General features: G+C 43.9%; 1 pseudogene; it reads left to right on the top strand.

Annotated features, from left to right (window-relative positions):
- The first annotated feature begins 9,152 nt into the window (after positions 1-9,152).
- On the top strand, positions 9,153-12,337 carry LOC138431465 (testis-specific Y-encoded protein 1-like; annotated as a pseudogene).
- The last annotated feature ends 15,548 nt before the right edge of the window (positions 12,338-27,885 follow it).

Here is a 27,885-nt window from a genome sequence, read left to right as displayed (position 1 = left end):
CCACCATTTTAGAGCACTTTCGCTGCATATCTTTATCTTCACTCTGAAACATACGTACCGTCACTCCTGAAAGGATGCTCAAGCGCATGCATTTAACTCCAACTCAGCCTACGCTCCACAGTAGTCATGCCGATCTACTAAGCTTGCATTCTGCTGCATGCGTCTTTCACTATTTAGACTATGATACTGAGGTCATGCTGCAACTGCATAGTTGCAGTCTCAAGCTTACCTTCTTCGACTTTCAGCTTTTATACCAGCACACATGTTCTGCCGCTTCTAAGCCCGCTTTCTTGAATGGATATGAAACAACTGTTGAGGTTGTATTCTGGAGCATGTCCTTGCTATTTCTGAATGCATTCTTTTTGTATTTCTTCATATTTCTTTTAAAAAACGATGTATTTTAATTGGAATAGAATTACTGTGTATTACTGTGATGGTTTTTGACATACACATCAACATGAATCAGCCGCATGGATACATGTGTCCCCCTATCCCGAACACAACTCAAACCTCCCTTGTTACCCCATGCTTCAGGGTTCGTCCACAGCACAAGAGATGGATGCATCTTTCATGCATTGAACTTGCACTGGTCATCTCTTTTATGTATGGTAATGTACCTGTTTCAATACTGTTTTCTCAAATCATCCCATCCTTGAACTCTCCCATTGAGTCTCAGAGGCTGTTCTTTATATGTGGATCTTTTTTACTAGCCTTCATGCAGAATCATTGTTACTGTCTTCCTAAATCCCGTTTATACGCATTAATAAACAATATTTGCCTTTCTCTTTCTAACTTTTTTTTTTTTTACTCTGAATAATAGGCCGCAGGTTGAACTGCCCCACTAAAAGAGACACAAATATATGTTTTTCTGTAGCTAAGTAATATTCTATTTGAATATATCGCACAACTTCCTTATATTTTCATCTGCTGATGTGCATCTAGATTACGTGCATGTCATAGCTTTCGGAAACAGAATTGTAATAAACATTGGGGCACCTGTGTCTCTTTTGATTGTAATCCCCTCTGGGTATATGCCAAGAAGGGGGGTTGTTCAGTCATATGACAGTTGTAGTCCAACTTTCTCAAGGAATCACCAAACTGTTCTGCATAGAGGTTGTACCAGTTTGTGTTACCACTAGCAGTGTATTAGGGTTAGCTTTTCTCCACAGCCTCCCCAGGATTTCGTGCTTGTAGAATTTCTGGTGATGGCCACTCTGAACCATGTGATATGACTACACATTCAATTTTAATTTTTGTTTCTCTAATGATGAATGATTTTAAGCATATTTCATGTGTTTGTTAGCCATCTGTATGTCTTCTTTAAAGACACGTCTGTTTAGGGATTTTGCCCCCTTTTAGTGATGCTGTGAAAGTGCGTCCCTCAATATGGCAGCACATTTGGAAAACTCACCAGCGGCTAAACGGCTGGAAAAGGTCAGTTTTCATTCCAATCCCAAAGAAAGGCAGAACCAAAGAATGCTCAAATCACGGCACAATTGCATCCATCTCACACGCTAGTAAAGTACTGCTCAAAATTCCCCAAGCCAGGCTTCAGTAATACATGAACCATGAACTGCCAGATGTTCGAGCTGGTTTTACAAAAGGCTGAGGCACCAGAGATCAAAATGCCAACATTAGCTGGATCATTGACAAAGCAAGAGAGTTCCAGAATAACATCTATTACTGCCTTATTGACTATGCCAAAGTCTTTGAGTGTGTGGATCACAATAAACTGTGGAAAATTCCGAAAGCGATGGGGATAGCAGACCACCTGACCTGCCTCTTGAGAAACCTATATGCATGTCAGGAAGCAGCAGTTAGAACAGGACATGGAACTACAGACTGGTTATAAATAGGAAAACAAGTCCGTCACGGCTATGTATTGTCACTCTGCTTGTTTAATATATATGCAGAGTATATCACGAGAAATACTGGAAATACTGGGCTGGAAGAAGCACAAGCTGGAACAAAGACTGCCAGGAGAAATATCAATCACCTGAGATATGCAGATGATACCACCCTTACGGCAGAAAGTGAAGGGGAACTAAAAAGCTTCTTGATGAATTGAAAGAGGAGAGTGAAAATGTTGCCTGAAAGCTCAAAATACCAGAAAAGTAAGATCATGGTATCTGGTCGCATGACTTCATGGGAAATAGATGGGGAAACAGTGTCAGATTTCATTTGGGGGGGGGGCTCCAAAATCCCTGCAGATGGTGACTGCAGCCATGAAATTAAAAGACGCTTGCCCTATGACAGGAAAGTTATGACCATCCTAGATAGCATATTCAAAAGCAGAGACATTATTTTGCCAACAAAGTTTCATCTAGTGAAGACTATGGTTTTTCCAGTAGTCTTGTTAGAATATGAGAGTTGCACTATGAAGAAAGCTGAGCACTGCAGAATTGATGCTTTTGAACTGTAGTGTTGGAAAAGACTCTTGAGAGTCCCTTGGACTGCAACGAGGTCCAGCCAGTCCATTCTAAAGAAGATCATTCCTGGGTGTTCTTTGGAAGAAATGATGCTAAAGCTGAAACTCCAGTACTTTGGTCACCTCATATGAAGAGGTGACTCACTGGAAAACTCTGAAGCTTGGAGGGATTGGAGGCAGGAGAAGGGGACGACAGAGGATGAGATGGCTGGATGGCATCACTGACTCGATGGACGTGAGTTTGCGTGAGCTCAGGGAGCTGGTGATGGACTGGGAGTCCTGGTGTGCTGCAATTTATGGGGGTTCAAAAAGTCACACACGACTGAACTGAACTGAAGCAACTGACAAAGAATTTAGCTCAAAAATATACGAACAACTCCTGAACCTCAATTCTAGGAAAATAAACGACCCCATGATAAATAGGCGAAGGGAGTAAACAAACATTTCTCCAAAGACGACATACACATGGGTAACAAACACATGCAAAGATTCTCAACATCACTCACTATCAGAAAAATGCTAATCAAAAGGATAATGAGGTACCATTTCACGCCAGTCAGATGACTGCTATCCAAAAGTCTACAAGCAATAAATGCTGGGGAGGGTGTGGAGACAAGGGAATGCTCTGACACTGTTAGTGGAATTGCAAACTGGTACAGCCGCTATGGAGAACACTGTGGAGATTCCTTAAACAAACAAACAAACAAACTGTAAATAGGACTGTCATATGATGCAGTAATCCCACCGCTGGCCATACACACCAAGGAAACCAGAATTGAAAGAGACGCGTGTACCCCATTGTTCATCACAGCACTGTTTCTAATAGCCAAGGCACGGATGCAACCTAGATGTCCATCAGTTGACTAATGGATAAGAAAGCAGTGGTACATATACGAGATGGAGTATTACTCAGCCACTAACAAGAATACATTTCAGTCCGTTCTAGTGAGGTGGATGAAATTGAAGCCTATTATACAGAGTGAAGTTAGCCAGAAAGAAAAATAGCAATAGAGTAAATGAGCACATATGTGTGGAATTTAGAAAGATGGTCATGATAAACCTGTATGTGAGACAGCAAAATAGACACAGATGTATAGAACAGTCTTTTGGACTCTGTGAGAGAGGGCGAGGGTGGGATGATTTGGGATAATGGCATTGAAGCATGTGTAATATTATTTGTCAGACGAATCGCCAGACCAGTTCGATGCGTGATACAGGATCCTCGGGGCTGGTGCACTGGGGTAACCATGAGGAAAGGTTTGAGGAGGGAGGTAGCAGGGGTTTTCAGGATAGGGAACACGTGTACACCCGTGGCAGATCCATGTTAATATATGGCAAAACCAATACAATATTGTAAAGCAATTAGACTACTATGAAAATAAACAAATTTATATTAGAAATAAATCAAGTCAAATTGCGTCCAACGTGAGGAAAACAACAGCATGTTTGGAACAATATCACTAAGTAAGCTTGAGTTGCAATGTTCTGGGTTCAAGGTGCCCTCATAAGTATGAGCCCTAACTCTTATTACAGAAAGAATAGTGGAAAATGAGCTAGATGAAAGGAGAGCTTTTCAGCAACGAGATGAATGTTTCAGCCAGAAAGATATTAAGTAATGTAGGGCTTCCCAAACAGTTTATTAAGATCTGGGGAGCTAGCAATGACTGTGGTCACCTAAATAAAGTTGCCTAAAATTATATTTTGACATATATACACCTGTCTATGCATGAGTGTGTGTATGAAAAAAAAGTGCAATGGCTTTTAATTCATGTTAGGTGTAATAGAAATGGGAAAACAATAAAACCCAAATGTAGAATGATTCAAATTCTACTCGATTGTCGAATATTATGTAAGTTGAAATACTTCAAAATATGTTTCGTTGGCTGTATGTAACATATGAGAACTCTTTTATATCACTCACCTCTCTCCTTTTCATAAATATAGATCAATTTTCAAATGTTTGTCCAGTTTAATGACAAAATACTGACATAGACATATATATATATAATATATATAAAATAGAGATATGTTTTCATATCATAAACTGTTGATAGCAAGCCTAGATTTTAGAATTATTTCCAACTCCATGCTCCATCTCAACAGGAAAGAGCCAAAGTTGTTGCTGACTCAATCACTCCAAGAGCTGGGAAACCTGAAAAAGAAACGGAACCTGCACTGAGATTTTCTATCATATTTATGATCGAGCTCTAAGTCCAAGACTTGTTTTCCTTTATTGTACTAAGCAGTTCCTTCTTAAGATTGAAAAGCATGGAAATCGAGAGAGAGAGGTAGGAGATTGTAGACCTCCTCATGTTCAAAAGGAATTTTAATCAGAGAAGCTAGAAAAGACAGAAACTAAGGAAAACAATCAAGTGATTGACAATAATAATGATTTAGTCACTAATCAAACTCAAGGGTCTTTAGTCCCTCCTCAAGGGCCAGCGTGGCGAAGGAAATGGCAACCCACTCCAGTGTTCTGCCTGGAGAATCCCAGGGATGGGGGAGCCTGGTGGGCTGCCACCTTTGGGGTCGCACAGAGTCGGGCATGACTGAAGCGAATTAGCAGCAGCAGCAGCAAGGACCATCGATGACATTCTGAGCAATATCCTGTGAACAATTTTAGAGATGCTAAAGCCCAAACCAGGCTGAAATGTAAGTGCATAGTTGGAACTAGACGGTCAATGATGTGGACTCCCAATATCCTCCGTAATAGGCCATTAGTAGAATGTCCCAATATTGACCACAGACCCCATGTTCCACCCTCACTCAGCCATTAAAATATTTCCCCTGAAAGTATTTGGGGACTTGCGTCTTTGAAGCACCAGCTGCTAAGACACCTTGCTTGGTCCGACAATAAGCACTTCCTGCCCCGCCTCCCACACTGAAACCCACAGTCAATTCATAAATTTGTTTGCACAGAAGCAAGTAGACCAAGTCTGCTAGGGTAACAGTACTGAATATTAAGAATGTGTGCATAGAAGGATGATAAATCACTTTTATTTCAGAAATAAAGTGGATTTATTGATGTGTGTTTTCGATAACACTGTATGCGAGATAGCAAATGAGACACAGATGTATAGAACAGTCTTTTGCACTCTGTGGGAGAGTGAGAGGGTGGGATGTTTTGGGAGAATGGCATTGAAACATGTATAATATCATATATGAAATGGGTCTCCAGACCAGGTTGAATGCATGATACTGGATGCTTGGGGCTGGTGCACTAGGACAACCCAGAGGGATGGTACGGGTTGGTAGAAGGGAAGGGGTTCAGGAAAGGGAACATGTGTACACCTGTGGTGGACATATGTTAATGTATGGCAAAATCATTACAATAATGAAAAGTAATTAACCTACAATTAAAATAATGAATTTATTTTAAAAAAAGGAAATCTTCCAAAAAGCTGCATACCTACATTGAAACCAAGCACCACCAAGAGCCAACAAGTTCCAGAGGAAGACATACCATGCAAATTCTCCAGCAACACAGGAACAGAGCCCGGAGCTTCAATATACAGGTTGCCCAAACACCAAACCCATAGACATCTCAAACCTCACTACTGGACACTTCATTGCCCTCCAGCGAGAAGACATGCAGCTCCACCCACCGGAACACTGACACAAGCTTCCCTAACCAGGAAACCTGACAAGCCATTCGTCCAACCCCAGCCACAGGGAGGAACCTCCACAATAAAGAGGAACCACAAACTGCCAGAAAGAGAAAGACCATCCCAAACACGGGAAACCCCCCCAACCCCCCCCCCCCCAGAAAAAAGGCCAACTTTCCTAATGAGATTTAGCATGCTTCATGGTTTTGGTTAGTATTTCTGCCAGCAGTCTGTATTTTAAGTTGATGCTGAAGTAAACACTTGGTTGAACATTACCCTTCAGTTGCTAGGAGACCAGTGACTTTGTCATGTCACAACTAACCTTCGATTGCTAGGAGACCAGTGATTTTGTGATGTCACAGCTGTTTCACTGGGAGGACCTCTGTGATCGTCCAGAGAGTTTCTCTCTGTAGGCCAGCCAAACATCATTTGAAGTTGCACTGTGTAAAAGCAGACAAATGAGAACATTATCTGAAGAAAGATTTCCCTGAGATGGCACATATTTCTTCAGAAATTCAAGATGGACCTCCTAAAGGTGAGTCCACTGGTTCAGAAACCTCCATTAGATCTTATTGGGATGATTATACAACTGGGGACTCAGTTTTGAGATCTATGATTGAAGAATATGCTTTTCAGGCTTTGTCTGAGGATCTGGTGATCAAAAGGCCATACTACACATATTCTGTCTCTGAAACAGATGATGTGAATGATTTTCTTTCACTCACATTTCCACAAAACTTTGGAATATAGTGGAAAGTGATCAGTTTGAATCTATTTGGTGGGATGAGACAGGCACATGTAGAGTGATCAATGAAGAACTCTTCAGGAAAGAAGTCTTGGAAAGAAAGGAGCCTTTCAGAAAATTTGAAACCAAGAGCATGAAAAGTTTAATTCGACAGCTTAATCTTTATGGAGTTAACAAAAACCGACAAACTGTTCAAAGATCGGCTGCACTACCAGTCTTTCTGGAAGAAGAAAACAACATCTCTCTTTTGAGAAAGGTATTCCAAAATTTTCACTTTTTGGCAATAGGTCAGATTCAATCATGTGACCTAGAAAGCATGTTCATATATGTGGCTAAAACGGAGTTTAAACTTGAGATAACAAATTATTGAAAAAGTTGTATCTTTTTGAAGTTGAGAACAGCTGGAGGTTACAATATTGGATGTTCAACAAACTTTCCTAGGGACTTGAAACCAGATACAAGTTCTGAAGCCACTTAAAGTGGTATTTACTGTATATATACGACATATTTTTAGTTGAGCATATACCTCCTAACATGTTACCTGTTAAAACTACCAACACAGGTATTTTCTTTGATGTTATTTCATTGCTTCCATTAAAGGAAACTTATAGTGATACGAAGGAATGAAATTAGTAAAGAATGAAAAATGAATATAATGGAGAAGAAATATTGTAACAAAACCAAAACTTTATTCTCCCATATGACTACTAGGAGACGTCCAGCAGAACAGGGCATTTAAAAAACACTCTGTAAAGGGCCAAAAAAGAAATATGTTAGGCTTTGTGAATATGATCATTGGCAATTAATTAAGTTTTCAGGCATAGAGGGTAACCAAAGAAGCTGGCAAGTCCCTGTTCCACCTTTAAGAACTCCGAAAACTGAATTACACACAATTTTGACGTCATAAAATAAAATTCTTTTTGGTTTTCCTCAGCCATTAAAGGTGTAAAGCTCTAAAATTAAAAAGAAGAAGAAGAAGAAGTAAAGCTCATTCTCAGCTCACAATAGACAGTGCAAAAACAGGGGCAGGCTGCCCTGCCTTGATTGAAATGTAATTCCAACAGGAGGGGTGCCAAGATCCACTGTAAGGTCAAGTTCCTTAAGCAAAGAACTGGCTTAAGGGAGGTCACCCCTGAGGGCTGTGAGTGCCGGACACCATCACTGGACTCCCGTGGTAGACTCGGAGGCCGTTCTCAGCCCTGAGCCCTGGCGACTGTGCCATCTGTTTTTTCTTTCTTCGCGTTTGGTGAGCTGAGGAATCTTGACCCAAGATCCTTGAGCTTCAGATTCAGCCTGACCACGCCTACAGTGGGTGCTTTTATGGGGTGAGGGGGTGGGAGGGGGGGCTCATCGCGCGCTACCTGAGGCCTTTGCACTATTCACGTCAGTCCAGCGACGGAGGGAGGGTCACACCGCACCTTCTGCAGTTCAGCAGTGACCGCACACTGTGGACTTTCAAGTTTGAGAAAGCACTCTCCGAATGTGTGGACTAACAAAGTCTGATCTCCCATGGGTGCAACTCACTAAGGAGGAGCAGGGCTTGCCTTCTCATATAAACTTCTCGTATGAGCACTGGTGTGCAGAGAGTGACAGACAGCAAGAGCACCACTGAGAGAGATGGAGACAAACAGACACCAGCCCTTGGTACACACATGGAAGGATTGCCCAAAACAGTGCTATGCCAGAAGCAGAGATGAAGAGACACAGAGCCAGCTCTGTACCCTAAGGCTCTGGTGTCCCTGAACAGTGGAGATCAACTGTAGCCAACACTGTGGTTTTTCCCTTCTCCCCTAGCATCCGGACAACAGGTTCTGTGTCCCATGGAGAAAAAGTATCCAGCCACGTGGAGTCCCTGTTTATCCTTTGAATCCTCAGGGAAATTTCTCAGTTATTGAGGGTCCTGAGGGACACAGGAGTAAGCTGTTCAGACTGTGAAGCAGAAACCCGTCATTGGGATTTCCAGAGTCTGGACAATGACAGCGCCTGGAGTATCAGCAGATGCAAAACCCATTACTCCCTGGAGCGGTATATGCCATGTGGGAGCACTGTAGCCCAGGAACTGTGGAAGATTCCCTACGTTTGAGGGGCGTGTCCAGAAGGGTGCCACCCACCACTCTCTCGGCCATTGGACTAGATTTGGGCCAGCAGCCTATGTGTGTCTCACAGCCTAGGGATCCGCCTATTCGGCTGATTTCCCCAGGGCCTGTTCACCCTGTCCCGTGCTGTCAGCCACCACTTTCTTCAGCCTCAGGCCACCGGACACACACCAGCCCCTGCTTCCCTACCATCCCCCTCACTCCCCGCCCCCAAAGAGCTAGTGGGTCCCACAGGATTACTGAAACCTGAGCCGCATTTGCACACCACTTGTGCTATTATGTCGCATCCCTTGGCATCTGCCCCAGCCTGGGGTCACGACCAGGGCCAAGAGGAGTGTGAAAGGCCGTCAGAGGAATGCAGGAGCATCCTGGGACCCCAGACCTTCCTAGTTGTGAGCTCCGGTTTCAGGGCGCTGGGGTTGGTGGCCAGCCATCCTCAGGCTTTTTGAGGCTGGGACCTTACAGCCACAAGTTGTCATGCCAGGCAAAGGAGCCACGCTATGCAGGGTGGAGGCGGTGGACGACGGTGAGCCCCTGGTGGATGGAGACGTGGTGGGGATTGGGTGGTTGTTCCAGCTGCTTGCGGAAGACGTCATGGAGGAGGTGGAGGTTGTGGCAGATGAGGAGCAGCAATAGGGGTTCTTCCAGGAGCTGAGAAGACGGTGGAGGAGCAGGGCCAGGAAAGGCCCGGGAGCGCTACTGAGCTTCCAGGGCAAGATGCGCTGCAGGCACTGGCTGCCCTGCTGGTGGAACTGAGCTCTGAGCCTAAGAAGAACTGCAGGGCCTACTTCCAGTTCATGTGCAAGAACCATCAGAGGAGGAAGCCTGACTTGGCTTGGAGGATCGCCATCACCTGGGGCATCCCTTGCTTCTGGGCCGTAGCTGTATCCTTTCTGCTGCTCTTTGAAGTCTGCTGCTCAGGAAGAGGAGGCGGCGCAGGAACCTTTTCCCTGCTCCCTATCCTGACAGGTGCTGTTGCGGAGCCATCCATCGTCCCACTGCAAGTTGATATTTTCCTTTCAGGACCCCCCTACTTCTTGAACACAGTGACCACTAAGTAGAATTACCTTGACATCACTTGTGAAACGTGGTTCCTGGGGTGATGAGTGTGGGTGTGCAAGGTTGTGGAGTGTCCACCTGTGGGATCCACACCCATCTCCCGTCTCTCTGTAGGGCATAGGGCACGTTGTTCCACTCCTGTCCACTGGTTCTGGGACTTTGAACGGGGAGCATCCAGCCACAGCGTGGACACCAGGAGCCTTAACTTTCTCGGCTGGTTGTCAGGTCACAACTGCTCAGAGTCGAACAGGATTGCTGAGGTGTGGTTGCTTTGGGCCTGAACACAGTTAGCAATTCACTTTGGGATTCTTGGCTGCTGGCTCACCTTGCTCGTATTGCCAGCGGATTGTTGGCCAAGATGTGTGGGAGGATCGCCTGAAGTAGTACCCTGGGCAGGAAGGTTCTTCCATGAGAGTAACTGACAGAAACATGTGTGGAGATGGGGTCTGAAGGTGGGCCCTGAAGGGACACTCGTGTGATACTACAGGGACACTGTCCTTTCCCAAATGGGGATGCTCAGACTCATGCAAGCTGGCTCTGGAGCTTGAGTTTGGGTCGTGCTTGTATCAGGTGACCTCCTGAGACTGTTTATTTGGGGACTTGGTGTGTCCGTGAGTGAAGCAAGTCTCCACCAAATCAGCTGAGGTGGCAGCACCAGAGTCCAGGTGATACTACTAGAGGCAGTGTGTATTAAGTATCTTTGTCAGAATCATCCTTTGTGGGTCTTTTCATCCCCTGGCCTCCTGCTGCTCACTGAGTTTGAGATTGCCTGGGCACTTCACTCCCGCCCCTTACCCAGGGAAGGCCTATCATTGAAAAGCTGTTCTCTCCAGGGTCCCAGTGCACCTGTGTGCTGACTTTGGGATCTTCTGTGAATTTCCACATTCAGCAATCAGTGTCTCAAAACCACCAAACATGCTGCGCTGGAAGCGGCTTCAGGCTGCCTTGGGAACATATGGAAGAGTTCGTGGAGAAGGTGAACAGGGGGCCCAAAGGCAGGACTTGGTGCCTACTGTCGCCACCCCCGACATTGCTGGCCTCGGTCGTCTTCACCTCCTTAAACACCTATGCTCGTTGTTTGCATCTGTGTCCCCGTGCTGAGCATGTGTGTGTATACACACGTGTGCTTATTTATGCTGGCTGTGATTGTGTGTGTGTGTGTGTGTGTGTGTGTGTGTGTCCGGCCCAGGGCAGAGGCAGAGATGAAGGTGGCAGGAGAGGAGGTGCTGAGCAAACAGAAGAGGAGTCATGAGGCGACCAGGCTGAAGGTGGTTTGTCGCCTCATCTCTGCATTGACCCTGCCCAGGATGGGAACAAGGAAAGGATGGCCAGTGATAACTCCAGACTGTGGCTCCAGATATCTGCAATTAGACCAGATACAAAACACGCTCATCAGTTCTACCGTGTTGTTGTGTGTGCTTGGATCAGGAAGAGGGTTTCATGGTCTAAGGATTCACACAGAGCAAATCACGTGGGGTGGGGCTTTGAAACCACTGCCTGTGGAGCCCTCCGTGTGTGGGGCCATGGGCTGGCCTCTGGAAATGAGGGACGTGGCTATGGCAAGATCTGGGATGGTGAGGATAAGGTCCTGCCGAGATGGGCAGAGAGCTGAAGGAGAAAGAGTCATAGATTGCCTGCTGCACTGGAGATTGTTCCACACACATGTGAAAAGGAGAACTGGGAAGGTCCTGGACCAGTGCTGCCCCGGATCAGCCCAGCAGCCAGCACACGCCCTCCCTGAGGGTGGCACACACTGGCACGATATGACACAAAACATGAGATGCGCTAAAGTATGCTGTATCTGCCAAACCACAGGCATCCTAGGAGACATGGTCTGTAAGCAAGGCATGCCTCCAGGCACTTCCAGCCTGCATCCCTGGAAGTGCCCAAAGGCGAGGAATGGGTAAGTGGGTTTCCCTGTGTGACCCTATCCGGGATATGCCTGTGAGGGAGGGAACAGAGAAAAGACAAGGGCGGTGGGTAAACTGCATGTCCTAAGGGACCTCAGGGGAGTGGAGACAGAGAAGCCCCTGGGGCAGTTCAGGGCCTGCTGGTTTTCAGGGTCCAGACTCTAGGCAGTAGCGGTCCTGCCAAAGATACCCCATGGTCTGTGCTGAAAGTTCTGATATGAATTCCTCCTTTTCTTTGGGGTCTTGCCCCTGGCTTTGGGGGCCTGAGTGTCAAAGGTGCACGTCTGTACCTGAAGGAGGATTCTGGTAGTCTTGCTGGAGCAGAATCTCTGATTGCGTTGTAGGGGATCTGCACCCAGGTGACACAGAGGGATGCTGCCTTCCAGGTGACCGTCTTGGATATCCCTGGGCCCAACCGCGCACTGGCTTCCTTGGCACGGGTACTGTGTAGGGAAGCAGGGATGCCTGACTGTAGGGAGTCCTACCTGGGCTAATGAGAGCACCTGAAAGAGAGCCTTGGCATTTAGCAAATCACTGAGGCATGGGTGGTTCAAGCCCTCTTGGTCCATTTGAGATAGTAACGCTGCTTTCTGTCCAACGGAGGCATTAGCTCTGGGCCCAGAACCTGCAGGTTCCCCAGGGCATCATCTGCTGGGGGACTCCCATGTGCATGGGTAGTGTTAAACAGAAAGGAAGACGTGTAGGGATGCCACCTTACTTTTATGGCCTCCGGTTCCATTCTTGGTATCGGAAGAGACCCTGTATCCATGTGTACCTTCTTCACAATCTTGGATCAGAACCAGGCCTGTCACAGTCTCCGGGGGCTTTTGGAGGCTCAGGCGTTTCTGGCTTTTTCCTGCCACTTGGAGAGAGCACATCGGGGCACAGGTAGATGGTGCACACAGAACGCTCCACAGATAGGAAGAACAGGGGGCCTCATTCAGAATGCTGGGGGCTGTAACGGGTGGTAGGCTAGCAAGAGGGGCACAGCATTGACACGGAATGACCTAGACAGGTGCACACCGAGAAAGCAGTTCTTCAAGTCAGCTGAGCTCAGAGGTCCTTGTTTTCTGGTCCCCTGAAGGAATGCACAGGCAATGGATCAGGCCAACGTGACTGGTACTGTGAAGCTGTCCAAGGTGATGGGAGAATGCCGAAGGCAGGCACATGTTATACAGCTGTTCATGGCAAGGACTTCCAATGCTGCCTGCTGCTCTGCAGGCCAGTCCCTATCAATAGCAAATGCCAAGGTTTTGGAACCTTTGAGGATAAGGCACAGAGTTAGAAGTGTAACATGACATAATCGATGAGCAAGTGAAAAAACAAGGACAGAAATGTGGATGCTTACCAAAATTCATGTTCCTGGAAAAGAAAACTTGTACTTCGGAATATGGACAAGTTTCCTCTCAGCGATCTTACTGTGTGCATGCATATATTTGTGCACATGTGCACATAGAAATTTGAGTGCTTACCAAAATTAATGTTCCTGGAAAAGAAAGCTTGTACTTCTGCATATGGACAAGTTTCCTCTCAGGGATGTTACTGAGTACACGTGCATGTATGTGCACATGTGCGTGCAGAAATTTGAGTGCTTACCAAAATTCAAGTTCCTGGAAAGGAAAGCTTTACTTCTGCATATGGACAGGTTTCCCCTCAGCGATGTTACTGTGTACACATGTAGGTTTCTGCACATGCGCGTGTAGAAATCCCTGCCAGTTCACTTGTGAGTATGAACTACTGCAACTGACCTAGCCAGGTGATAGAAGTTGAACAGCGAAACCATGAAGTTCTTAGGGAACGGTACAGAGTCTCTGGCCAGCAGAAGCACTGAAGCCAGGGAATCGCTCCCCATTTGCTCACTGAGCAAACACGTTCTAAGTGGAATCACAGTCGTGCACCTAGGATGCTTGGCAGAAAGAGAGGCAGGAGGAAAGAGCCTGGGGAGTGTGAAGACGAAAGTCCACTACATCTGCAGTTTTATGAAAAGTAGAAAATGCACCTAATGAGCTGGGAGGACAAACTGTACTTAATTGAGTTATCTAAGAGGATTTCCATCCAAACAGCCAAAAGTGCTTCCTGGTTTTTTCTTGCTGCTTGTAGTAAAACATGAAGGGAATTTTTTTTTAATGTTTAAGATAAAGATTATTAAAACAGGGGACAAAACTTGCTGATTTGGGAAGTTTCCAGGCTTTTAATATGACATTAATTAAATAATAAATTTTACTTGAAAGAACAAGCAAGGCAGACAAGGGAATTCACAAAGGACAGTAACAAAATAGTAATCTTGACACATCTTCAATATATTTGTAAAGAAAACAAAGTGTCATTATGTGAACAAAATATAGAGGTATCAAAAGAAAAACAGAGGAAGCTCCTGAAAGAACTCAACTCACTATTAACTATCTTTGATTTGCAGGCACGGAAACTGACTCAAGTTAATTCTAAGAAGCAAAGCCCTGATGTTATTATCTCTTCTTTTTTCCTTTTTTCTTTTTCTTTTTTTGTGAAAACTTAGGAAATTTAGGCTGGAGAGGGAAGAAGAGGATAGAGACTTCAAGTGCCTTTAAGGAGGAGGAGGAAAGAGAGGGGGTTGGAGATTTGATTGTGTTATTTGAACAGCATTGGTGAAGCTCAAACAAGGGAGGTAGCAAGCCATGCGGGCCTGCGGGAAGAGCATTTCCAGAAGAACAGCACTTACAGTCTTGGGATCGGGAAGAATTGGAATTTGATGGGGGAAAACCAAGACCAGTGTTGTCAAAAAGAGTACATTAGTGGGGAAAACAATAGAGTAGAAGACAGAGAATGGAAGAGAGGAGCAGTCAGGGACCATATTGCGGGAACCTTTTAATTTGGCAATAAATACAACTTGTAGTCCTTAGGAGCATACTTCACAGCAACTAACAGCAACAGTGTTGATAATACTAAGCAACAATAAAAGCACGTAACTAAAGCATTTCGTATCTTTTACTATAGAAATCAAAGAAAGCAGATACAAATGCAATAGTCTGCATATTTATTTATACAGAGAGTTTTCACCTGAGACCAGAACACACACACACTCTTTATACACCTAAAAGTGGTTTCAGCTGACACTTAGCAAAGTGCTTTGGCCCAAATAAACTAACGAGAAAGGCCTAGTAAAGTATTCGAAGTGCAAATAAATCAATCATGCTCTGAGTAAATAAACACAATTTATTTGAATTTGAATTTACACTCACGAAATTACCTAAAATGGAGACAACAGATTCACAACAGCTTCATCATCTGTAGTCCTTCCTCTTCAGTTCTGAGAAGGATGCTAACCGCTTGGTGATGATCTCTTTCCAGCATTTTGTGAAAGCTTAGAGGACTTAAAGAAACTGAGGCCTGGGGAGAGTGGCGAGAGACAAAGAGGAGGAGAAAGGAAGAGGAAACGGAGAGATTGCTCCTGGCATAGGTCTACAGACAGGATCCCAGCTTCCTGGAATGGTGCACAGAGATTGCTAAGTATCCGTGCCAGAAGTGGAGAAGGGGTGACATTCAACTCCAGGAGGAGACTCAACTCCAAGAACCTACAGAGGCAGCCAAGTGTGCTGATGTTCAGGAACCAATACTTAGAGGGTACCCCACAGGTCTGTGAAAGAGCCATTGGAGACCGCAAGAAAGAAGGTTTCCACAAGTATAATCACAGATTAGATGGTTGGATAGATTAGAGGAAGGATAACTCTATGACCTGCTAATTACTGAAATACATGAGACAATTCTTGCACATCAGACTGTGTCAAGAAAGACGGAAACTCAATTAGTTTGATACAATGGGAAATTACACACGCAAAGAATTAGCTGTTAACTGTACTACATTTGTGTGCAAGGCAAGATAAGATACAGAACAGAAATCTTCACATGGTCAACTCGGGTAAGACACATGTAACTGGAAAATGGAAGGAAGAGTTCCAAAAAGGCTTTAATCACCCTGGACTATTTTCATCCACTATATTTACGATTCTTGGACAACTCCATTGTAGCTTAAGGGTAAGAGAACTCAATTTAGCCCAATTCAAAAGCTGAACAGATTTCCTGTGTTTGATCCTTTTCAGCTACAACTATGGGTCCAGCGCAAATCAAAGTGGACGTCAAGGCTCTTTTTCCTTTGGGAATTTTAACTTGCTTTGCTACTGTGTCTGACACAGATATGCCGACCTCACTGTGACTACAGGCCAGCCAAATGGGAAAGGGGACAGAATGAATCAAATCCCCCTTTTGATCACTCAACAGGAGGTCCACAGGCACCAGATCTCATTAACTATCTCTGCTTCTCCAACTGCAGTCAGTGCTACACAGGGCCTGCTTCATGCTTGCCAGGGTCTCTCACCAAACACAGGCATTTTAACGGCTGGCTTCCTTGAGATGTCCCTGGGCTAGGTAAAAGCACTCTGAGACAGTGTTCCTTCTCCCTTGGCTCTGTACCTGCAGTGAATGTATGCCTCTTCCTCAGCTGGGACAAGAAGCCACAGCTCTTCACTGATTAAATCCCGTGTCTGGTCCAAACTCACATCGTAGCTTCTCCATCAACCTCCACTGCACGCTTTCAGAGCCAGGTTATCTTAGATCAGCCCAAGAGGCACTTCAGAGAGTGACATTCAAGTCTGGCTATATAGCTGATACTGAGATCTTCAAGGCATGAAAACACTTCAAAATTACGTTGCTAAAACACTCTACAGATTATATGTATAGGAGAGCTTTCGAACTTACAAGTAACATCAAATACCAAAATAGGTTCTTACTTTTCCTTTCTCAACTTCTCTCATTCTCTCTCTCTCACAGACACATGCACACATCCTTTTTACATGTTAAGACAATTACACGAAAAACAGATCATAGATTTTTAAATAGCAGCTCAATATGAAGATCAAACAAAACTGTACTTCCTCTATTTAAAACAAAATCACATAAATTACCCATCGGTTTCCCTATATTTGATATTATTGAATAATGCTATAAGTTGATCTTTTTGTTTTTATTGGGGTTTTTAACTTTGACTGAAATACTTGCTTCAGACTTACTGAAGGCAGAATTAACTATTTTTTTTCTTTTTAGAAAGAAAACTCCTCCTCCTTTTAGATTTGGGGGGTGATGATTCAAAATCAGATGTGTTCACAGTAATGGATGCAACTTCCACCAATCCTGGCTGAAGGGGTCCCAGTGATACCTGAGTAACAATTTTTGTTTCAGGAGACAATCCTTCTAGCTGCTTAGGCTTCTTAAACATTTGATGACACTGGGTCTTGTGATCCCTCTCCTCTTTGGAAGTTAAAAACTGTAGCCGACATTTGGAACACTGGTGAAAACTCTTTTCCCAGTGCCCTCGATGATGACGTCTGTATGCTGTTGCAGTTTTAAAAATTTTGAGACAAAACGGGCAAAGTAAATTCTTGGTGTTACCATGGTATGCTCTGAAATGTGCATCCACATCTGCAAAAAATGATGATCTGTAACTGCAAACCTGGCATACATAGGGCATTTCACCAGGCTTATGATTGTCTTTCATGTGCTCTAAGAGAACCTGATCTGTCTCAAAGGACAACTCACAGATGTGACAGACTGCGGAGGGCTCCTGGGCCGTGTGGACACTTTCAATGTGACACTGCAGCTGGAAGGGAGTCGGAAACTGGCGGAGGCAGTGCTGGCAGGTGGTGTGGGTTTTCCAGCTGTCACCTCTCTGCCTCTCAAGTTCCAAATGGTGCTTCATGTGATTCATAAACTTGACATTTTTTAGAACTTTCAAGCAGCTGAGGCATTTAAACGCCGTGTGGGTCTTCGGTTCTGGCTGCCCAACTCCTCCATGCTCGCCATAGTAGAAGTCGCGAAGTAACACAATCAGATTTCCTTCTGTGGGATCACCAATTTTGTCAGAACTTGCCAAACCTGGAAAATCAGTTTTTGTCCGTCCACTTTCCCCTAAAGGTCTTACAGGCTTGCAATGAACACTGTCGTTTGGAAAAGGTGTTGGACAAGGTTCTCCATTCTGAACATGGCTTAGTGAGGTATGGACACGGTCTGGTGTGCTTTGCTGAGTGGTCTCTGTATGAAAAAAACCTGGCGGGGAGAAACCTAAAGAATGTTCCCCTACAATGCCATCGCTGAGTTTAGGCCTTCTGGGATTTCTGCGATTTGTTTCACAAGGGGAAACTCGCTTTGATACATGAGGACTTTTATTCATATCTCCTGCAGAAACTGCTGTTTCTACTGGGTGCTGCAATGAACTTGTGAAGGTAATCAAAGAAGAACATAACTCCTTCGAAAAGCAATCAGGCACTATTTGTGGTGAAATATTTTTATAATCAGCTTGAGACGGAGGTTCAATAATAATAGGACTACCTGTTGATCTTGAGTCAGAGTCAGACACTGGAAAGACAGCCTTTGATTCTGATGTAGGAGTCACATGACTAACAGGCTGTAATCTGTGAGCGTTACCTCTCCTGAAGTGACCATGCCTTTTCCTCCTTGAATAAGAACCTGGGGTATCTCTGTTCAGTATGTTTGAAACGACTGGTTTTGAAGCTGAGCTCATCCCAACAAAGATCACGTCAGCATCTTCATTTACATGTTCCACTCCAACCAAGATCACTTCATCATCATCATCATCATCATCTACTTGTTTCGTCTCTCCCTCCCTTTTCCGTACTTCTGGCTCTTGTTCTTCTTCACGTAACATACATGGGAGTTCCATATTTTTAATACTTTTTTATTCTTAGAGGGTGCGGCCACAAGTCCCAGTGCTTCCTTTATACAAACTGCCACCTAAGTGTAAACATACTACAGATTAGTTAAGTACAGAAAAATGGGCTATTTGATTATCTCCAAAACTCTAGAGTACTTATACACACCCTTATCTTACAGACAAATACACTGAGTGTCAACCAGACTCAATGACAGCTAAAAAAATCTACGACTACAAGTCTACATGGCTCTAGAATCATAGCTTTGTCGCATGTTCACTTTAACCTCTTCTACTTAAAAAAATAAAGAGGGGGAAAAAAAACAAAACGCCACACTGATCATTACGTGAAATCACATGTAAAGGATGAGTATTTTTACAAAAGCATTGTTCTACAGCGTTTCGAAGCATGGACTTTGGAGTCATAGGAGATTAAGTTGGAATTCTAACTTAACCACACACCAGTTGCGTCTTCTTGGGCAAATTTGTAACTTTTAAATGTGTCTCTGTATCTTAAAGACAAACATGCTTATTTCTTAGACTTAAGGTTAACAGCTTTTTAAAAAGGCATCAGCTATTCAATGGCATCTTGTTTTGTAGTAAAAATGGAAGAAAATGTATCTTAAATGCACATTACAACTGATCCACAAATTCTAATTTCGTAAATGTTAACAAACAAAATAGGTAGCAAATTCAAAGTATAATCTATCTATACCTAGTTAACAAACAGCATAATACAATGTCAAGCACTTAATTCAGGCCTAGGAAACTGAGAATGAGCTCTCTGATAATCTCACCCCAATTCCACACTGATATATCCTAAATTTCTCCCTCTAATCCTGGCTAAACTTCAATCCAACAATGCTTCATCTTTATGTCACATGTCTCTTCCGCACATAGCAGGCAAAGTGATGCCAGTCTTTCTCTCATACCAATATCAGAAAGAGACATCACACACACACACACGCACACACACACACACACAAACACACACACCTGATATCCCTTATGGATACAGGTGAAAGAGTCCTCAACAAAATACTGGCAAACAAAATCCAACAGCATATAAAAAAGACTGTACACTATGATCACATGCAATTTAGGGAGGTATGCAAAGTTGGTTCATTATAGGAAAGTCAATCAACATTATGCCACTTTAAAACAATAAAACAAATAACACATCTGCCTGAAGAAAAGGCATTTCCCTGAATCTAGCACCTTTTCATAACCGGGGTTAAAAAAACACTTAATAATTAAGAACAGAAGAGAACTTTCTCAATCAAAGGGCACCTGTAAAAAGACCCACAGCTAACATCATACTTAAGAATGAAAAACTGAAAGCTTTCCCTCTAAGACTGGGAACAACACAAGGAAGTCTATTACACACTTTGGCTCAACATTATACTGGCAGTTCTATAACCAGAGCAATCAGGTAACAAAAGAGAATTGTTGCTGTAGTTTCAAAAAAAAAAAAAAAAGAAAAAAGAAAAAAAAACAACGAAAAAACAAACAAAAAAAAAAACACAAAAAACAGCCTTCAGAATGGAAAGGAAGAAGTCAAAGTATATTGGAGATAAGATAATTTAGTATAGAAAATGTTGAAGAAACACAAGTATTAGAATTAATATACAGCTTGCAGAATAGAAGACAAATATTTTAAAAGTCAACCACATTTTATACAGTAGCAACAAATGTTGTTAAGTAAATACTTGAATCTACACTAGCATTCAAAAGAATACTTAGGAAGTCAGAAAGAGAAAGACAATATATTCTTTTGAATGGCTGAGTAATACTCCACTGTGTATATGTACCACAGCTTTCTGATCCATTTATCTGTTGATGGACATCTAGGTTGTTCCATGTCCTGGCTATTATAAACAGTGTTCTCCATAGTGGCTGTACTAGACTGCATTCCCACCAACAGTGTAAGAGGGTTCCCTTTCTCCACACCCTCTCCAGCATTTATTGCTTGCAGACTTTATAGGAATCAATTCTAATGAGATGGATGAAACTGGAGCCGATTATACACAGTGAAGTGAGCCAGAAAAAAAAACACCAACACAGTATACTAACACATATATATGGAATTTAGAAAGTTGGTAATGATAACCCTGTATGAGAGACAGCAGAAGAGACACAGATGTATAGAACAGATTTTTGGACTCTGAGGGAGCGGGAGAGGGTGGGATAATACGGGAAAATGGCACTGAAATATGTACACTATCATGTAAGATAGTCGCCAGTCTATGTTCGATGCAGGATACAGGACGCTTGGCGCTGGTGCACAGGGATAATCCAGAGAGATGATATGGGGTGGGCGGTGGGAGGGTGGTGAGGATTGGGAACTCATGTACACCTGTGGCGGATTCATGTCAATGTATGGCAAAACCAACACAGTGTTGTAAAATAAAATATAGTAAAAATAAAAATTAAAAAAAAGAGAGAGAAAGACAAATATCGTATGGTATCACTTACATGGACTCTAAAATATGCCACAAATAAACTGATCTATGAAAGAGAAACAGACTCACAGACATAGAGAGCAGACTATGTGATTCCCAAGAGGGAAAGGTAAGGCAGGGACAGATTGGGAGCTGGTGATTAGCAGATGCAAAGCATAATATATACAATAGACAAACAAGAGCGTACTGTATAGCACAAGGAACTATACTCATAATTTGAGATAAACAATCATGGAAACGGGTATGAAAGAAATTGTGTGTGCATATGTGTGTGTTTACATATGAAGGAAAGGAAAGGGCAACTGTTGGCAAGCACGTACAGAAAATGGATCCTTGTGTGTTACGGATAGATTTTAAAATGGTGCAACTGCTACAGAAAACAGTTTAAAGGCTCCTCGAAAAATTAAAGAACTAGAGCTGACACATGATTCAGCAATTCCACTTCACAATATAAAATCAAAAGAAGTTAACATGGGGTCTTGGGATATCTGCAGAGCCGTGCTCACAGCAGCACGAAGCACAACAACTAAGAGGTGGAAGCATCGAAATGGCCATCAAATGTGATATATACACACAATGAAATATTATTTAGCCATATAGAGAAAATTCTGTCACATGCTACAACATGCATGATCATTTCAGACATCAAGCCAAATGCAATAAGCCAGTCGTACAAAAAGACAAATACTGTAAGTTTCTACTTGCATGAAATAGCTAACACAGTCAAGCAATAGAAAGGAAACAAAAAAGAACGATGGAGTCCATGGTCTAGGTCAACGGGCAAGAAAAGAGGAGTTGCTGTTTAATGGGACAGGTGATGGGTACAGAGTTTCGATTTTGCAAGCTGTAAAGGTGTAGAGATCTGCTTCATAACAATGTAATAAGGAATTCCCTGGTAGTTCAGAGGTTAGGACTCCACAGTGTCCTATCAGGGGCCTGGGTATGATCCTCAACCAGGGAACTGTCATTCAAGCTGCACAACACAGCTAAAACAATGACAACAACAACAAATCAACACTGTGACTATGTGTGTGTCTATGTCTTAGTCACTCAGTTATGCCCAACTTTGCATCCCCCAGGACTAAAGTTCACCACGTTCCCTTCTCCATCAGATTTGCAGTGGGTTGCCATTTCTTTCTCCAAAAGGTTGATGAAAGTATGCAAAATACTTAGCATGCAAAAATGGTTAAAATGGTAAAAATTTAACTTAGATGTTTTCTACAATAATTAAAAACAGAAAAGCATTTAACAACCAGGAAAAGAATTTGAATAGACATTTCCGACTCTTTGCAATCCCATGGACTGTAGCCTACCAGGCTCCTCCGTTCATGGGTTTTCCAGGCAAGAGTGCTGGAGTGGATTACCATTTCCTTCTCAAGGCGATCTTCCCCACCCAGGAATTGATCCCAGGTCTCCTACCTTGCAGGCAGACATTTGAATATTTGAAATTCACCTGTGGCCTTGACAAGAGTGGCTTTATAGGAAAATGAGAGAACTCGAGATAACAAAGTCTAGGAACATCTCTGCAGAGGTCTGTAACAAGCAAATATGAAATAAAAGCAGCAGAAGCAGGATGTGTCACCAAAAGACGGATTTTTAACGACAGGTCACATTATAGTCAGTCTGTTTGCTGATGGGAACCATCCAGAGAAACAGAAACCTTAATCCAGGGCAAAGAGGAGACTTGCTAGAACATCAAGAAATGAGTAGGTCTAGAACTGAGTAGATCAAAATTGAGTACATCAGGCCAGAGAGCACACAAGCTGGAGAAGGCAATGGAAACCCACACCAGTACTCTTGCCTGGAATATCCCATAGACGGAGGAGCCTGGTAGGCCGCAGTCCATGCGGTTTCGAAGGGTCGGACACGACTGAGCGACTTCACTCTCATGCACTGGAGAAGGAAATGGCAACCCACTCCAGCGTTCTTGCCTGGAGAATCCCAGATAAGGGAGAGCCTTGTGTGTGGCTGTCCATGAGACTGCAGAGCCGGACACGACTGAAGTGGCTTAGCAGCAGTAGCAGCACACAAGAAGGGTACACAAGCCAAATAATTTGCTTACATTGACAGAGCTGAGATCATATAAAAAAAAGGCTGGCATAGTGGATTAATGGGTATGGTAACCAGCCTTCAAGTGAATTCAATCTCCTAATATTCCCACCCCTGTGTAGTTCTCTCTCAATCTATCACAGGGTAGACCTGTGAGACTAAGCAAATACACAAGTGAAGATGTGTAACATCTGAAAAAAGACTCTGCACTTTATCATGGGTGCAAGCGCTTTCCTGAATCACTCATTCTGAGAAAAGACAGCAGCCTCCACAAGAGAAGCCCCTTGGAGAGGCCCACAGAAGGAGGAACTGAGGCTTCATGAGTACAGACAAGTGAGAGAGCTTAGATTCAACAAGCTAAGTCTTCAGAGGTTGCCAAGCCAGACAAAAGCTTGACTACTAACTACCTCAGGAGAGATCCTAGGCCAAGAGATAACAAGTGGTAAGTTCTTTCAAACTATTCCATTTTGAGATCATATGTACAACACAAACATTTCAAGTTTTAATACCATTCACATCATACGTACACACAGAACAGTTCTCCTATAAATATAGCTAAAATCAAAACACACACACACACACACACTCACCCAATCCAAAGCACCAAAACACAGGAGTTGCCTGGCAGTCCAGTGGTTTGGTTAGGACTCAGCCCTCTCACTGCCAGGATCCTGTGTTGGATCCCTGGCTGGGGAACTAATATCCTATGAAGCCACATGTTGTGACCAAAACAAAACATGCTGTGAAGTCAAAGTTGTACCAGCAAGATAAGTATACAACACAGCTGTAGGCACAAGTTGCTGGGCATAGAGCTTCCTATGATCTTGTTTACTCGCATGACATGAACTCAGAGGGTGCCTCACCCCCATCCAGTGGAGCTGACTTACTTAATGAAGAAAAGCCCTTAAGGGTACAGAAATGAGCAAGTAATCTCACGTGAACATGTTAAATCACAGGATATTTTCTCTGAATGAACCACTGGATTCATTCATTCATTTGGCCATGCTGTTTGGCTTGTGGGGTCCCAGTTCCCTGACCAGAGATTAAATCCAGACCACTGCAGTGGAGGCCCAGAATCCTAATCACCAGGCCACCAGGGAACCCCCACACCTGCATTGCTTTGCTTTCCTAGCTAAAACCTTAGGATATGTGCATTGCCCCATTTTAGCCTCACCAAGTGGTAGGAGTCAGCTCTACACAGCTTAAGACCCATGGTGTTCTTACTTTTTTTCTTTCAAGAATGCAGGGGAAAGCAAGTCACCCTGCCTGTTTTTAAGCTTGCCACTCAGAAAGCTGCAAACCTGAAACCATGATGGCCCTGAAGTCAGCACCCGCAATCAGGGTCAGGTAATCCCCAATCAGGAATACTCTCTCTCAACAGCAACGTGTCAGCCGACGAAAGAAAGGAGAAAAACGCAAAGTAAGAAAGCCACACCTTTGTCCCTGTTGTAAAGATGTCTGTCACCTTACCTCAGGGGCCCACTGAAATCCTGAGCGCTTGAGACCTCCCAGGCAGCACAAGGTCACATCCTGGGGACAAGCAGAGGAAACGGCCAGGGTGAGTCCCCTGTTCTGGGAACATTCTATCCCCCCAGGCCCTACCTGGTCCTACCCTACGAATGCTGACCAGGCGTCTCACACTCAACCAGACCAAGTGATTGAACTCCTTTGCCCTGAGCTTCTTCCTCCCACCTCCCTTCTCTCAGTAACAAACAAATACCTCATCTGCCAACTTCCCGAACCAAAGGCCTGAATCTCGGGGCCCCCAGGGACGGGGCAGCCCTGGAGTCCGAGGAGAGGCAGAGGAAACGGGAAAACGACTAAAGCACCAGGGCAGTGAAGAGGCTGCTAGATAGATGTTTTGGTTTTGTTTTTGTTTTTTTGCTGCTCCTGCCTGACTGTGCCTGGGTGCAGAACCGGGTTGGGCCGTGAAGATTTGTGCATCTGTGTTTAAATACATTAGGTTGCACAGGAGAGCTAGGTGCCAGAGGCCAGGGGCCTAAGTGGCCCTTTCCGTGAGCTGGCTTGTCCCGCCCCTGGGCAGGAAAGCTGCTGGAGAGCAGAGCCCGCCCAGACTAGAGAGGGGAGAGGGCGAAAGGAGCCTGAAGCCTGTGGATCCTGCCAGAAGCTCTCACGGCCCTCACCAGCCGCCCCGCCCAGCAAGGCCTCGTGCTAGTGGGGACCCGAGAAACCCTCCCTTTAGCCGTCAGGCACCGCTTTGGCTGAACCACGCTCCAGTCCTTACCAGAACCCGTTGACAGAGGAGACAGAACTGCTGGCAGCTCACCTGCCCTAGGCATTTCCAAGATTAACACTGAGGAGTCGAGCCTGAGGGGACTAGGCCTCCTCAGGTCTGGGGCGCCGCCTCAGCTCCCCCTACAGGCGTGCGGGCTGCCTCCGATGATTGGCTGCCAGGTGTCGGCGCCAGCCATCTGATTGGCCGCGAGGCCGAGTTGGGCGCATGCGCGCGCGATGAGCCCTCCCCCCACCCCCTCACCCCGTAAAAGTACCCACTGTAGGCGTGGTCAGGCTGCATCTGAATCTCAAGGATCTTGGGTCAAGATTGCTCAGCTCACCAAACGCGAAGAAAGAAGAAACAGATGGCACAGTCGCCAGGGCTCAGGGCTGAGAACGGCCTCCGAGTCTACCAGGGGAGTCCAGTGATGGTGTCCGGCACTCACAGCCCTCAGGGGTGACCTCCCTTAAGCCAGTTCTTTGCTTAAGGAACTTGACGGTACAGTGGATCTTGGCGCCCCTCCTCTTGGAATTACATTTCTTTTTCTTTTTTTTTTTTCATTTATAGTATATGTATATTCTCTTTTATATTTATTTTTTATTTTTTTCAGTTTTTTTTTAAATTAATTAATTACTTTTTTTTAATTTTAAAATCTTTAATTCTTACATGCGTTCCCAAACATGACCCCCGCTCCCACCTCCCTCCCCACAACCTCTCTCTGGGTCATCCCCATGCACCAGCCCCAAGCATGCTGCACCCTACGTCAGACATGGACTGGCGATTCAATTCTTACATGATAGTATACATGTTAGAATTCCCATTCTCCCAAATCATCCCACCCTCTCCCTCTCCCTATGTTCATCGCAGCACTGTTTAAAATAGCCAGGACATGGAATTACATTTCAATCAAGGCAGGGCAGCCTGCCCCTGTTTTTGCACTGTCTATTGTGAGCTGAGAATGAGCTTTACTTTTTCTTCTTCTTCTTCTTTTTAATTTTAGAGCTTTACACTTTTAATGGCTGAGGTAAACCGAAAAGAATTTTATTTTCTGACGTGAAAATTGTGTGTAATTCAATTTTTGGAGTCCTTAAAGGTGGAACAGGGACTTGCCAGCTTCTTTGGTTATCCTCTATGCCTGAAAACTTAATTAATTGCCAATGGTCATATTCACAAAGCCTAACATATTTCTTTTTTGGCCCTTTACACAGTGTTTTTTAAATGCCCTGTTCTGCTGGAAGTCTCCTGGTAGTCATATGGGAGAATAAAGTTTTGGTTTTGTTACAATATTTCTTTTTTTTTTTTCTACCTTTTCTTTATTTTCCTCAACTCATCTTATTTCCCCCCCCTCCCAGTGGTTTTTTTTTTTTTAATTTTAATATCTTTAATTCTTACATGCGTTCCCAAACATGACCCCCCCTCCCACCACCCTCCCCTCAACATCTCTCTGGGTCATCCCCATGCACCAGCCCCAAGCATGCTGCACCCTACTTCAGACATGGACTGGTGATTCAATTCTTACATGATAGTATACATGTTAGAATTCCCATTCTCCCAAATCATCCCACCCTCTCCCTCTCCCTCTGAGTCCAAAAGTCCGTTATACACATCTGTGTCTTTTTTCCTGTCTTGCATACAGGGTCGTCATTGCCATCTTCCTAAATTCCATATATATGTGTTAGTACACTGTATTGGTGTCTTTCTTTCTGGCTTACTTCACTCTGTATAATTGGCTCCAGTTTCATCCATCTCATCAGAACTGATTCAAATGAATTCTTTTTAACGGCTGAGTAATACTCCATTGTGTATATGTACCACAGCTTTCTTATCCATTCATCTGCTGATGGACATCTAGGTTGTTTCCATGTCCTGGCTATTATAAACAGAGCTGCGATGAACATTGGGGTACATGTGTCTATTTCAATTCTGGTTTCCTCAGTGTGGATGCCCAGCAGTGGGATTGCTGGGTCATAAGGTAGTTCTATTTGCAATTTCTTAAGGAATCTCCACACTGTTCTCCATAGTGGCTGTACTAGTTTGCATTCCCACCAACAGTGGAGGAGGGTTCCCTTTTCTCCACTTCTCCATTATATTCATTTTTCATTCTTTACTAATTTCATTCCTTCATATCACTATGTTTCCTTTAATGGAATCAATGAAATAACATCAAAGAAAATACCTCTGTTGGTAGTTTTAACAGGTAACATGTTAGAAGGTATATGCTCAACTAAAAATATGTTGTATATATACAGTAAATACCACTTTAAGTAGCTTCAGAACTTGTATCTGGTTTCAAGTCACTAGGAAGGTTTGTTGAACATCCAATATTCTAACCTCCAGCTGTTCTCAACTTCAAAAAGATACAACTTTTTCAATAATTTGTTATCTCAAGTTTAAACTCCCTTTTAGCCACATATATGAACATGCTTTCTAGGTCACATGATTGAATCTGACCTATTGCCAAAAAGTGAAAATTTTGGAATACCTTTCTCAAAAGAGAGATGTTGTTTTCTTCTTCCAGAAAGACTGGTAGTGCAGCCGATCTTTGAACAGTTTGTCGGTTTTTGTTAACTCCATAAAGATTAAGCTGTCGAATTAAAC

The sequence above is a fragment of the Ovis canadensis genome, chromosome Y, assembly GCF_042477335.2.
Source record: "Ovis canadensis isolate MfBH-ARS-UI-01 breed Bighorn chromosome Y, ARS-UI_OviCan_v2, whole genome shotgun sequence".
NCBI lineage: Eukaryota > Metazoa > Chordata > Mammalia > Artiodactyla > Bovidae > Ovis > Ovis canadensis.
This window is presented reverse-complemented; position numbering and strand designations above follow the sequence as displayed.